Below are 12,197 nucleotides of genomic sequence, written 5' to 3'. Positions count from 1 at the left end.
TGGTACTTTCTCCAAAATTGACCATATAATTGGTGAAAAACGGGCCTCAACAGGTACAGAAAGATAGAAATAATCCCATGCGTGCTATCGGACCACCACGGCCTAAAACTGGTCTTCAATAACAATAAGGGAAGAATGCCCACATATACGTGGAAATTGAACAATGCTCTACTCAATGATAACCTGGCCAAGGAAGAAATAAAGAAAGAAATTAAAAACTTTTTAGAATTTAATGAAAATGAAGGTACAACATACCCAAACTTATGGGACACAATGAAAGCTGTGCTAAGAGGAAAACTCATAGCACTGAGTGCCTGCAGAAAGAAACAGGAAAGAGCATATGTCAGCAGCTTGACAGCACACCTAAAAGCTCTAGAACAAAAAGAAGCAAATACACCCAGGAGGAGTAGAAGGCAGGAAATAATCAAACTCAGAGCTGAAATCAACCAAGGAGAAACAAAAAGGACCATAGAAAGAATCAACAGAACCAAAAGTTGGTTCTTTGAGAAAATCAACAAGATAGATAAACCCTTAGCCAGACTAACGAGAGGACACAGAGAGTGCGTCCAAATTAACAAAATAAGAAATGAAAAGGGAGACATAACTACAGATTCAGAGGAAATTCAAAAAATCATCAGATCTTACTATAAAAACCTATATTCAACAAAATTTGAAAATCTTCAGGAAATGGACAATTTCCTAGACAGATACCAGGTATCGAAGTTAAATCAGGAACAGATAAACCAGTTAAACAACCCCATAACTCCTAAGGAAATAGAAGCAGTCATTAAAGGTCTCCCAACCAAAAAGAGCCCAGGTCCAGACGGGTTTAGTGCAGAATTCTATCAAACCTTCATAGAAGACCTCATACCAATATTATCCAAACTATTCCACAAAATTGAAACAGATGGAGCCCTACCGAATTCCTTCTACGAAGCCACAATTACTCTTATACCTAAACCACACAAAGACACAACAAAGAAAGAGAACTTCAGACCAATTTCCCTTATGAATATCGACGCAAAAATACTCAATAAAATTCTGGCAAACCGAATTCAAGAGCACATCAAAACAATCATCCACCATGATCAAGTAGGCTTCATCCCAGGCATGCAGGGATGGTTTAATATACGGAAAACCATCAACGTGATCCATTATATAAACAAACTGAAAGAACAGAACCACATGATCATTTCATTAGATGCTGAGAAAGCATTTGACAAAATTCAACACCCCTTCATGATAAAAGTCCTGGAAAGAATAGGAATTCAAGGCCCATACCTAAACATAGTAAAAGCCATATACAGCAAACCAGTTGCTAACATTAAACTAAATGGAGAGAAACTTGAAGCAATCCCACTTTAATCAGGGACTAGACGAGGCTGCCCACTCTCTCCCTACTTATTCAATATAGTTCTTGAAGTTCTAGCCAGAGCAATCAGACAACAAAAGGAGATCAAGGGGATACAGATCGGAAAAGAAGAGGTCAAAATATTACTATTTGCAGAGGACATGATAGTATATTTAAGTGATCCCAAAAGTTCCACCAGAGAACTACTAAAGCTGATAAACAACTTCAGCAAAGTGGCTGGGTATAAAATTAACTCAAATAAATCAGTTGCCTTCCTCTATACAAAAGAGAAACAAGCCGAGAAAGAAATTAGGGAAACAACACCCTTCATAATACTACCAAATAATATAAAGTACCTCGGTGTGACTTTAACCAAGCAAGTAAAAGATCTGTACAATAAGAACTTCAAGACACTGAGGAAAGAAATTGAAGAAGACCTCAGAAGATGGAAAGATCTCCCATGCTCATGGATTGGCAGGATTAATATAGTAAAAATGGCCATTTTACCAAAAGCAATCTACAGATTCAATGCAATCCCCATCAAAATACCAATCCAATTCTTCAAAGAGTTAGACAGAACAATTTGCAAATTCATCTGGAATAACAAAAAACCCAGGATAGCTAAAGCTATCCTCAACAATAAAAGGACTTCAGGGGGAATCACTATCCCTGAACTCAAGCAGTATTACAGAGCAATAGTGATAAAAACTGCATGGTATTGGTACAGAGACAGACAGATAGACCAATGGAATAGAATTGAAGACCCAGAAATGAACCCACACACCTATGGTCACTTGATTTTTGACAAAGGAGCCAAAACCATCCAATGGAAAAAAGATAGCATTTTCAGCAAATGGTGCTGGTTCAACTGGAGGGCAACATGTAGAAGAATGCAGATCGATCCATGCTTATCACCCTGTACAAAGCTTAAGTCCAAGTGGATCAAGGACCTCCACATCAAACCAGACACACTCAAACTAATAGAAGAAAAACTAGGGAAGCATCTGGAACACATAGGCACTGGAAAAAATTTCCTGCACAAAACACCAATGGCTTATGCTCTAAGATCAAGAATCGACAAATGGGATCTCATAAAACTGCAAAGCTTCTGTAAGGCAAAGGACACTGTGGTTAGGACAAAACGGCAACCAACAGATTGGGAAAAGATCTTTACCAATCCTACAACAGATAGAGGCCTTATATCCAAAATATACAAAGAACTCAAGAAGTTAGACCGCAGGGAAACAAATAACCCTATTAAAAAATGGGGTTCAGAGCTAAACAAAGAATTCACAGCTGAGGAATGCCGAATGGCTGAGAAACACCTAAAGAAATGTTCAACATCTTTAGTCATAAGGGAAATGCAAATCAAAACAACCCTGAGATTTCACCTCACACCAGTGAGAATGGCTAAGATCAAAAACTCAGGTGACAGCAGATGCTGGCGAGGATGTGGAGAAAGAGGAACACTCCTCCATTGTTGGTGGGATTGCAGACTGGTAAAACCATTCTGGAAATCAGTCTGGAGGTTCCTCAGAAAATTGGACATTGAACTGCCTGAGGATCCAGCTATACCTCTCTTGGGCATATACCCAAAAGATGCCTCAACATATAAAAGAGACACGTGCTCCACTATGTTCATCGCAGCCTTATTTATAATAGCCAGAAACTGGAAAGAACCCAGATGCCCTTCAACAGAGGAATGGATACAGAAAATGTGGTACATCCACACAATGGAATATTACTCAGCTATCAAAAACAACGAGTTTATGAAATTCGTAGGCAAATGGTTGGAACTGGAAAATATCATCCTGAGTGAGCTAACCCAATCACAGAAAGACATACATGGTATGCACTCATTGATAAGTGGCTATTAGGCCAAATGCTTGAATTACCCTAGATCCCTAGAACAAACGAAACTCAAGACGGATGATCAAAATGTGAATGCTTCACTCCTTCTTTAAATGAGGAAAAAGAATACCCCTGGCAGGGAAGGGAGAGGCAAAGATTAAAACAGAGACTGAAGGAACACCCATTCAGAGCCTGCCCCATATGTGGCCCATACATATACAGCCACCCAATTAGACAAGATGGATGAAGCAAAGAAGTGCAGACCGACAGGAGCCGGATGTAGATCGCTCCTGAGAGACACAGCCAGAATACAGCAAATACAGAGGCGAATGCCAGCAGCAAACCACTGAACTGAGAATAGGTCCCCTATTGAACGAATCAGAGAAAGAACTGGAAGAGCTTGAAGGGGCTCGAGACCCCAAAAGTACAACAATGCCAAGCAACCAGAGCTTCCAGGGACTAAGCCACTACCTAAAGACTATACATGGACTGACCCTGGACTCTGACCCCATAGGTAGCAATGAATATCCTAGTAAGAGCACCAGTGGAAGGGGAAGCCCTGGGTCCTGCTAAGACTGAACCCCCAGTGAACTAGTCTATGGGGGGAGGGCGGCAATGGGGGGAGGGTTGGGAGAGGAACACCCATAAGGAAGGGGAGGGGGGAGGGGGATGTTTGCCCAGAAACCGGGAAAGGGAATAACACTCGAAATGTATATAAGAAATACTCAAGTTAATAAAAAAAAAGTAAATCTAAAATCTACATATAAAAAAAATTTTTTGTACAAAAAAAAAAAAGAATCGACAAATGGGATCTCATAAAAGTACAAAGCTTCTGCAAGGCAAAGGACACTGTTTTTAAGGACAAAATGACAACCAACAGATTGGGAAAAGATCTTTACCAATCGTACAACTGATCGATGGCTTATAAATATATAAAGAACTCATGAATTTAGACTGCAGGGAGACCAATAATCCTATTTAAAAAATGGGTTTCAGAGCTAAACAAATAATTCACAGCTGAGGAATGCCTAATGGCTGAGAAGCACCTAAGGAAATGTTCAACATCTTTAGTCATAAGGGAAATGCAAATCAAAATAACCCTGAGATTCCACCTCACACCAGTCAGAATGGCTAAGATCAAAAACTCCGGCGACAGCAGATGCTGGTGAGGATGTGGAGAAAGAAGAACACTCCTCCATTGTTGGTGGGATTGCAGACTGGTAAAACCATTCTGGAAATCAGTCTGGAGGTTCCTCAGAAAATTGGACATTGAAGTACTTGAGGACCCAGCTATACCTCTCTTGGGCATATACCCAAAAGATGCTCCAACATATAACAAACACACATGCACCACTCTGTTCATAGCAGCTTTATTTATAATAGCCAGAAGCTGAAAAGAACCCAGATGCCCTTCAACAGAGGAATGGATACAGAAAATTTGGTACATCTACACAATGGAATTCTACTCAGCTATCAAAAACAATGACTTTATAAATTCATAGGCAAATGGATGGAACTGGAAAATATCATCCCAAGTGAGGTAACCCAGTCACAGAAAAATACAGGTTATACATTCATTGATAAGTGGATGTTAGCCCAAATGCTTGAATTACCCTAGATGCACAGAGCACATGAAACTCAAGAAGGATGACCAAAATGCAATTGCTTCACTCCTTCTTTAAAAGGGGAACAAGAATACCCTTGGCAGGGAATAGGGAAGCAAAGTTTAGAACAGAGGCTGTAGGAATACCCATTCAGAGTCTGCCCCACTTGTGGCCCATACATATATAGTCACCAAACTAGATAAGATGAATGAAGCAAAGAAGTGCAGGCCAACAGGAACCGGATGTAGATCTCTCCTGAGAGACACAGCCAGAATACAGCAAATACATAGGCGAATGCCAGCAGCAAACCACTGAACTGAGAACAGGACCCCCGTTGAAGGAATCAGAGAAAGGACTGGAAGAGCCTGAAGAGGCTTGAGACTCCATATGAACAACAATGCCAAGCAACCAGAGCTTCCAGGGACTAAGCCACTACCCAAACACTACGTGGACTGACCCTGGGCTCCAACCTCATAGGTAGCAATGAATAGCCTAGTAAGAGCACCAGTGGAAGGGGAAGCCCTTGGTCCTGCTAAGACTGAACCCCCAGTGAATGGGATTGTTGTGGTGAGGGTGGTGCTGTGGGGACAATGGGAAGGGGAACACCCATATAGAAGGGTAGAGAGAGGGGTTAGGGGGATGTTGGCCTGGAGACCGGGAAAAGGAATAAATTTGAAATGTAAATAAGAAATACCCAATTTAATATGATGGAAAAATTAATGATGAAACATGTAAAAAGAGGAGGAATAAAATAATGATGGGAGATAAAGAGAGGGAGGGACCTTTGTGCAAGATTGAGGGGGGAGGGAAAACAGGGAGGGAACAGGATTAGGTATGGGAAGAGACAGGAGAGAAATACAGAGGATCAGGAAATTGAATGGAGTTGGGTAGCAATAGGGGATGGCGAACTGGGGATTGGTACTACAAAGTCCCAGATATCAGAGAAACAAGAGGCTCCCAGCTCCCAACAGGGATGACATTAGCTATAAATTATTTTTAAATGGTTGCCTATGATTGGAGGTAGATATTGACCAGAGAGAGAACTTTTTTTTCAGAGCTGGGGACCGAACCCAGGGCCTTGCACTTGCTAGGCAAATGCTCTACCACTGAGCTAAATCCCCAACCCCAGAGAGAGAACTTGTAGTTACTATTAAAGGACAGAAATAATATTTTATGTCTTATTTGAGGTAATAATTTCATGGTTCAAATGTATTAAAACAATGTGTATGGTTTACTGCACAGAAATCAACCCTAAATAAAATCATTTGGGTCTGTGTGGTTAAAGGTGTTTTCTAAGTGTCATCAAAGATTACTCTTTGCCTCCTACTCCCTCAGAATCCCGCATCCTAATGGGGAGTGTCCCATTGTCAAGTTCCATGGTAGAACCTCCCTGATCTCCCAATATTTTGCTAGACCACCTCAGCCTGAGACATAACTCATCTACCTTTGGTTTTCAGATATTCAATTACAACAAAGAATCTGCAAACCCACCATGTCTTACAAATACAATTGGAGCATTCCTTAGTTCAACAGCAGCCAGCTCTGCAGTATGTCACCACTCTGCAGTAGTCAACTAAAAATACTTTCTTATTCTAGGTTTGTACACCTATGTCCAGACCTCAGCAGACATCTTAAATGCTGTTGTCAATAGATTTGTTCTCTTTTATATTATAGAAATCTAATAGTAGATATATAATCATGCTTGAACATCCACTTTGCTTTTCTTTTATTTACTGTTTCATGGCTAGGAATTTCTTTCTCTTTCTCTGTGTCCTGGATATGCTCAAACCAAAGATGTTGCTATGGAGACCAAAGGGAACTGCACTGAGAGCTGCAGTCAGGTAATTTAAAAAATCCTGAAGGAAGGGATGAGTGCTTGCTCGAATCCTAGTCACACTGAGGCCTAATAATTAAATACAGCACTAAGTCTTGAAATGCAGAGTAGTTACCACACTGTATAGCTGGAGGAATAAAGCATTTTTCGTTAAAGATCTGATTGTCAGAATATGGAGTATAGTGTTTCTTTGATATTAAAGAATCAAGCCTGAATTTGCCATGTTTAATCAGTGATGTAGTACATCAAAGAACTGCATAGTTACAAAAAGAGTCTTCATTAACTCAGTTATCCCCAAAATAGTCACTGTTGAATATTATATTATATTATACTGGTGTTACTTTATAACTTATTCATGAAAAATTTCCTAAATACTCTTAACCTAATTTTTTAATTACCCTCAAGCCAAGTATTTATGCATTGCTCTTTAAATCAACTTGTTATTTAAAAATACTGTCATGTCCTATCACAGATTACTGTCATGCTATTTAATTTGTAAATAACTTTAAAGTATTATGAACAGAATGCACCTGTATAAAAGCAGCAATATTTTAATTATGGGCTAAAGCAGTTAACTTGAAATAGAAAACCCTAAGATTCTAAATACATTACTAGACTGTTTCACAATAGGAATGGAAAATGAATCTTTTTTTTTCTCTGTGAACATTATGACTATTATTTGACTAGCAATTTCAACTGGAAAGTCAAGGCAAAAATAAAAAACACTATAGTTTTCCTATTAACATGTTATAGATTATCTTCTGTATGAGTAGCTGTTGTACATTAAGAAAAAACATAATCACTGTACTGCACACCCACAAACGTTAATTATTCCAGTCCTAAAATGGTCCTCATCCTCTGTTACAGCATCTTTCTCCTCACCTCATTTGCTGTTATGAAAACCTTCCTCCTCCTCCCCTCCTTCCCTCCTCCTCCTCCTGTAAGTCCTCCTCCACTACCTCAACCTCGTCATCCACCTCCACTTCCTGCCTCATCCCAAATTTCTTGTTTAACTATGAATGAACCACTTCCTCCTCTTTCTGAAGTTTGAGATGAATGCATCTCCAACCTTCCTTTTTCATTCTTCATATCTTTTAAGTGGTCCAACCCGTGTCCTGCTAAGCACTACCTATATTATATTTAATAAGACATTTATCATCTCTACACCTGAATTCTTTCCTTTATAATGTGGCCATGTGTAACTTATAAGATTGTTGATTATATTTTTTGCATAATGTACAATGTTTGGAAACTGAAAACTACTACCTGTTCCCGTTGTTTACTCGCTGAGAGTGAACACAAAGCTTGGGCAGCAGAGCAGTCCCATAGAAATAAAGATTGCAGTGCAATGATGGCAGAAGGCTGTGCAGGTCGCATACTCACGTAATAATAATGACCCAAATGCCAACAAGTCTATTAACACCTCTTAATCCTGCCAATAGCCCTGTGAAAGAGGCTTCACCTCCATTCTAGATATATCAAAGTAAACATCGGGAGTTATAGTTTTTTTATCTACCAGCATCCCATCCCTGAGAAAGCTCCATTTCCTGTCCCATGGTGTTCTAGATTCCTTTTCATTAAGCTGCTTGACTTTCTGTAAATAGTCCTACAAGAAAATATAATTGACCCAGATATTTCAAAAGAAATAATTTAATCAAGGAGACACATGGAAAGACAGCTCTTCATAGTGTTTAGGAGACAAGAGGAAAAAAAAATAGTGTTGTTAACAATCAAGGAACACCAAGCATTGTGCTTGTAGGGATGGACTCTAGGTAAGATGCATGATAAGAAGAATCGCTCAGTGATTCAGGGAGGGGACAGCAAAAGAAAACTCCTGTCACAACCTCCAATAGCCTCAGGATTTCCTTCTGGTGCTAAACCTAACTAGAATCACACTGATGAAGGAGCCTGGGTGAGTAGTCCATAGCATCAGTCTCATATGACAAAGAGTACACATCACCTGGGGAATAAGAGTTTGCAGAGACACAATGGCACTCTTAGGTTTCTTTGAAATTAAAGGAACTATTGACTAGTTCCTTGGAAGAATGCCTCACTGCTCACAACAGGACTCAATCCTGTTACACATGAAAGTCAATGGTCTTTCCACCATGTTTCAAAGATATGATACTCTGATCTGTGTACATTCTTCTACATTTTGGTGACAGTTCATGTCTCAAACCCTGCATGGCTCATGATATGTGTGTTAATCTGTGCTACCCAAAACCCTTTGTGATGGTCTATCATTCTGACTTTGTCTTTGAGATGACAATGAGTAGTCATTAGTGCAGCAGGAGGAGCCGGCTTGACCCTACCAGTCAGTCTTCTCCCTACCACATCAAAGTAGCAATATTTGTATGACGTTCCACCTTCCTTAAGATTGACACAAAGGATGCACTGAATCCTCAAGTAGTTTGTCATTGTTTAGAGATGAAGAAAAGTAACGATATATATGCAATGTTAACAGCAGAAACTCTTATACTGTGTACTGAATATCAAATTAAATAGAAAATGTAATTATAAAAGGCTCAAATAAAAAACTGGAGCTATAGAAATGCATTTTAGCTTATGGTCTCCAATAAAGAACTTTACATCATGGGCACCAGATAATGCACCAACATATCACAAGATAGACTTGCACGTAAAGTTAAATATCTTCAAAGAAATAAAATGTGGCCACATTCATTAATTCATACAGAAATTGTCTGCTGAGTACGTTCTTTCTTCCAGTCATTCTTTCAGGAAAAACTTAGCCCTCAATCAGTTACTGCTCCAAAAATGGAATTTGGAACAAAAATTACACAGTTATCAATCGTGATAAAGAAACATGAGGTAGAAAAACTGAGGAAATCATTGCTACTTGAGAAACAGTGATCAATAAAGACCTCACGAGGACAGTGACAAAATGTAGTCAAGAGACTGGATCATGCTAATTGCAATACCAAAGTCATGCAAGCAGAAAAATAGCAAGCGACAACACTTGGAGTTGTACAAAGAGCTATAAGAAAACTTTAGAAATGTTTCATGATTTAAAATTAATATATTCTCCAAACAGTAAATAATGTCTCCATTTTATAAAGAAAGATGATAGAGATAGAGATGATATAGACAGAGATGATATAGATATAAATACAGATACAGATATAAATATAGATATTTATTTAGATATAGATGTAGATATATAGATAGGTAATAGTGTAGATATAGGAAAAGATAGATTCTATATGTAATTTATTATAGAACAAGCAAAGTATAATTGAATGCATACTTCTACTCACATGCACAAATACTTGTATAAAAAGTGGACAATATAAATACATTTGTATTTTATCCAGTAGACAAACAAAAACTCTATAGGTATCACATAATGAAAATCTAACTAAAACAAGGACAATAGAGAATTTGCACGTTTGCTTTCTGGGTTCATTACTATGCTGCTCTGTGACTCAAAGTACTGTTAACTAATACATACCCTTTGTTTCTTTGTGAGTCTTCACTCAAATCTTATGCTGATATCCTCATGGAAATTCCATTAACATATACTAAAGGTACAGAATACAGTTGCGCAGAATTCTAAAATGTGTTAGCATGTACTTTAAAAATCTTTATAGTACACTTGAACTATCAGTTGAGGAAAACAATTTTAGTCCAGAAGTAAGAAATAAATTTAACAAGTATAAGCTGGTCCTAGAGACAGGCACAGGCCTTAGTAACATCAGACAAAGCTTTCTCACATAGAGCCTATATTTTAAAAGCTATGAAAGAAAAACAAGAGGGGAGTAAAAGCCTAGAGCAGTGTAAGACCCCGCATGACGCTGAGTTCTGAAGGATGAGACATTGCCGAGTGGAGTCCAAATTACCCACCCCATAAGGATTTGTCTGCCTTGATTACAGCTGTCAGAAAATAAAGAAGAAAAGTGACAAAATGACTCTCCTCTGAAAGTCTATAAATACAATTCTACAGTCACATTTCATGCAACCTGAGAAGAATCCTACTTAAAAACTGAGAAGTGACCTTAGATTGTTGTACATCTTCAACATCCATTAGTAAGAAGGGACATTATTTCTTGGAGTTTTGTCAAATCACAAAGAATTTCCACTTTATATAATCCAAAAGAATTCAGGTTTACTACCAAAACTCACCAATTAAACACACACACACACACACACACACACACACACACACACACACAGAGAGAGAGAGAGAGAGAGAGAGAGAGAGAGAGACCCCCCCCACAGGCATATACCATGCATATCCACTGGGAGAGATAGTAACCACAATATCAAACCTGCAAAAGACCTGCAAAGGCCATATGGCTTGGCTTTAGTAGATATCAAATAGAAAGTAAATATGTTTACAGAAATAAAAGAGAAGATTAAAGGCTTAAAAATGACTATTGACATTAATCAGGAAATCTGAAAAAGAACCAACTTGACCATATAAGAGCAAAATGCAAGGACAGAAATGAAAAGTAGCAAACAAGTAAAACAGTAGTTCAAAGGCCCATAACAGAATTTCTGAATCAGAAAATATTTTGTGCAAATTTCATAATATACTTAGTAATAATTTTAGTATTTATATGGATTTATTTAGTATCTATATTTAGAATTTGTATCCATTATAGCACAGTGTGTTCTAAATGTGCCAGTTCAGCTCTCTGGAGAACCCTGAGGCTATTGGTCCGACAAAAGGTGACAAAGGAGAACCAAGAAAATGAAAATTGAACCATCTTCTAAAACAGATCTGTTCTAAAAAGGGTAATGGCTTGTTTAATATGAGAGATACTAAATTTACAGGATTCAAGAAGGCAAAATTGCATTGAATGGCATCGAGTTTATATGTTTGAGGTAAACCTTTCTGATCTCCAAAGGAGAGACATTTAGAAAAATTCAAGCTAATTAGTCAAGCTACTTACTATGAAACCTATCTTCCAAGACATCATTCTTACATGTGGCAGAATGTGTTCTACAGCCAAAATAATGGCAGATGTAATAAGAAACCTCTGTCAATAGCAAGATTGCTGGGGTGTTGAGGACATAGGTTAGCCAGTAAAGTGTTTATCCAAGCACGAGGATCTGCATTCGATCCCCAGCATCCACATAAAAGAGAAGCATGATGACTGACATGTGTTTGTGATCTTAGCGCTGAGCAGATGGAGACACCTGGGTACCGGGGTTTTCTAGCTCACAGCATTGTCCACCTAGCTCAAATAGGAATTCTGTCTCATAACACAAGGCAGACAGATATAGAACCTGAAGATGACCTTGGGTACAAACACACAGACACACAGACACACAAACACACAGACACACACACACAACACTCTACTGGTGGCTATTAAATTAATCAGTTTATTGTTATTATTCTTAAGCACAATCATATGGGTAAGGTCTTCTATGCTCAGCACCATCAGATGCAACCACATCTTGAAGATAATCAAATTCATAACCTGAGAGATGAAAAGTACATCAGCAAGAGCTTGGTGTGAAACTAGGAGGTGGGATCTGAGAAATAAAAACATCGAGCCATCCACAAAATCTTTGATCTACAATCTGCCCT

Source organism: Rattus norvegicus, chromosome 2, assembly GCF_021556685.1.
Source record: "Rattus norvegicus strain SHRSP/BbbUtx chromosome 2, alternate assembly SHRSP_T2T, whole genome shotgun sequence".
Classification (NCBI taxonomy): Eukaryota; Metazoa; Chordata; class Mammalia; order Rodentia; family Muridae; genus Rattus; species Rattus norvegicus.
This window is presented reverse-complemented; position numbering follows the sequence as displayed.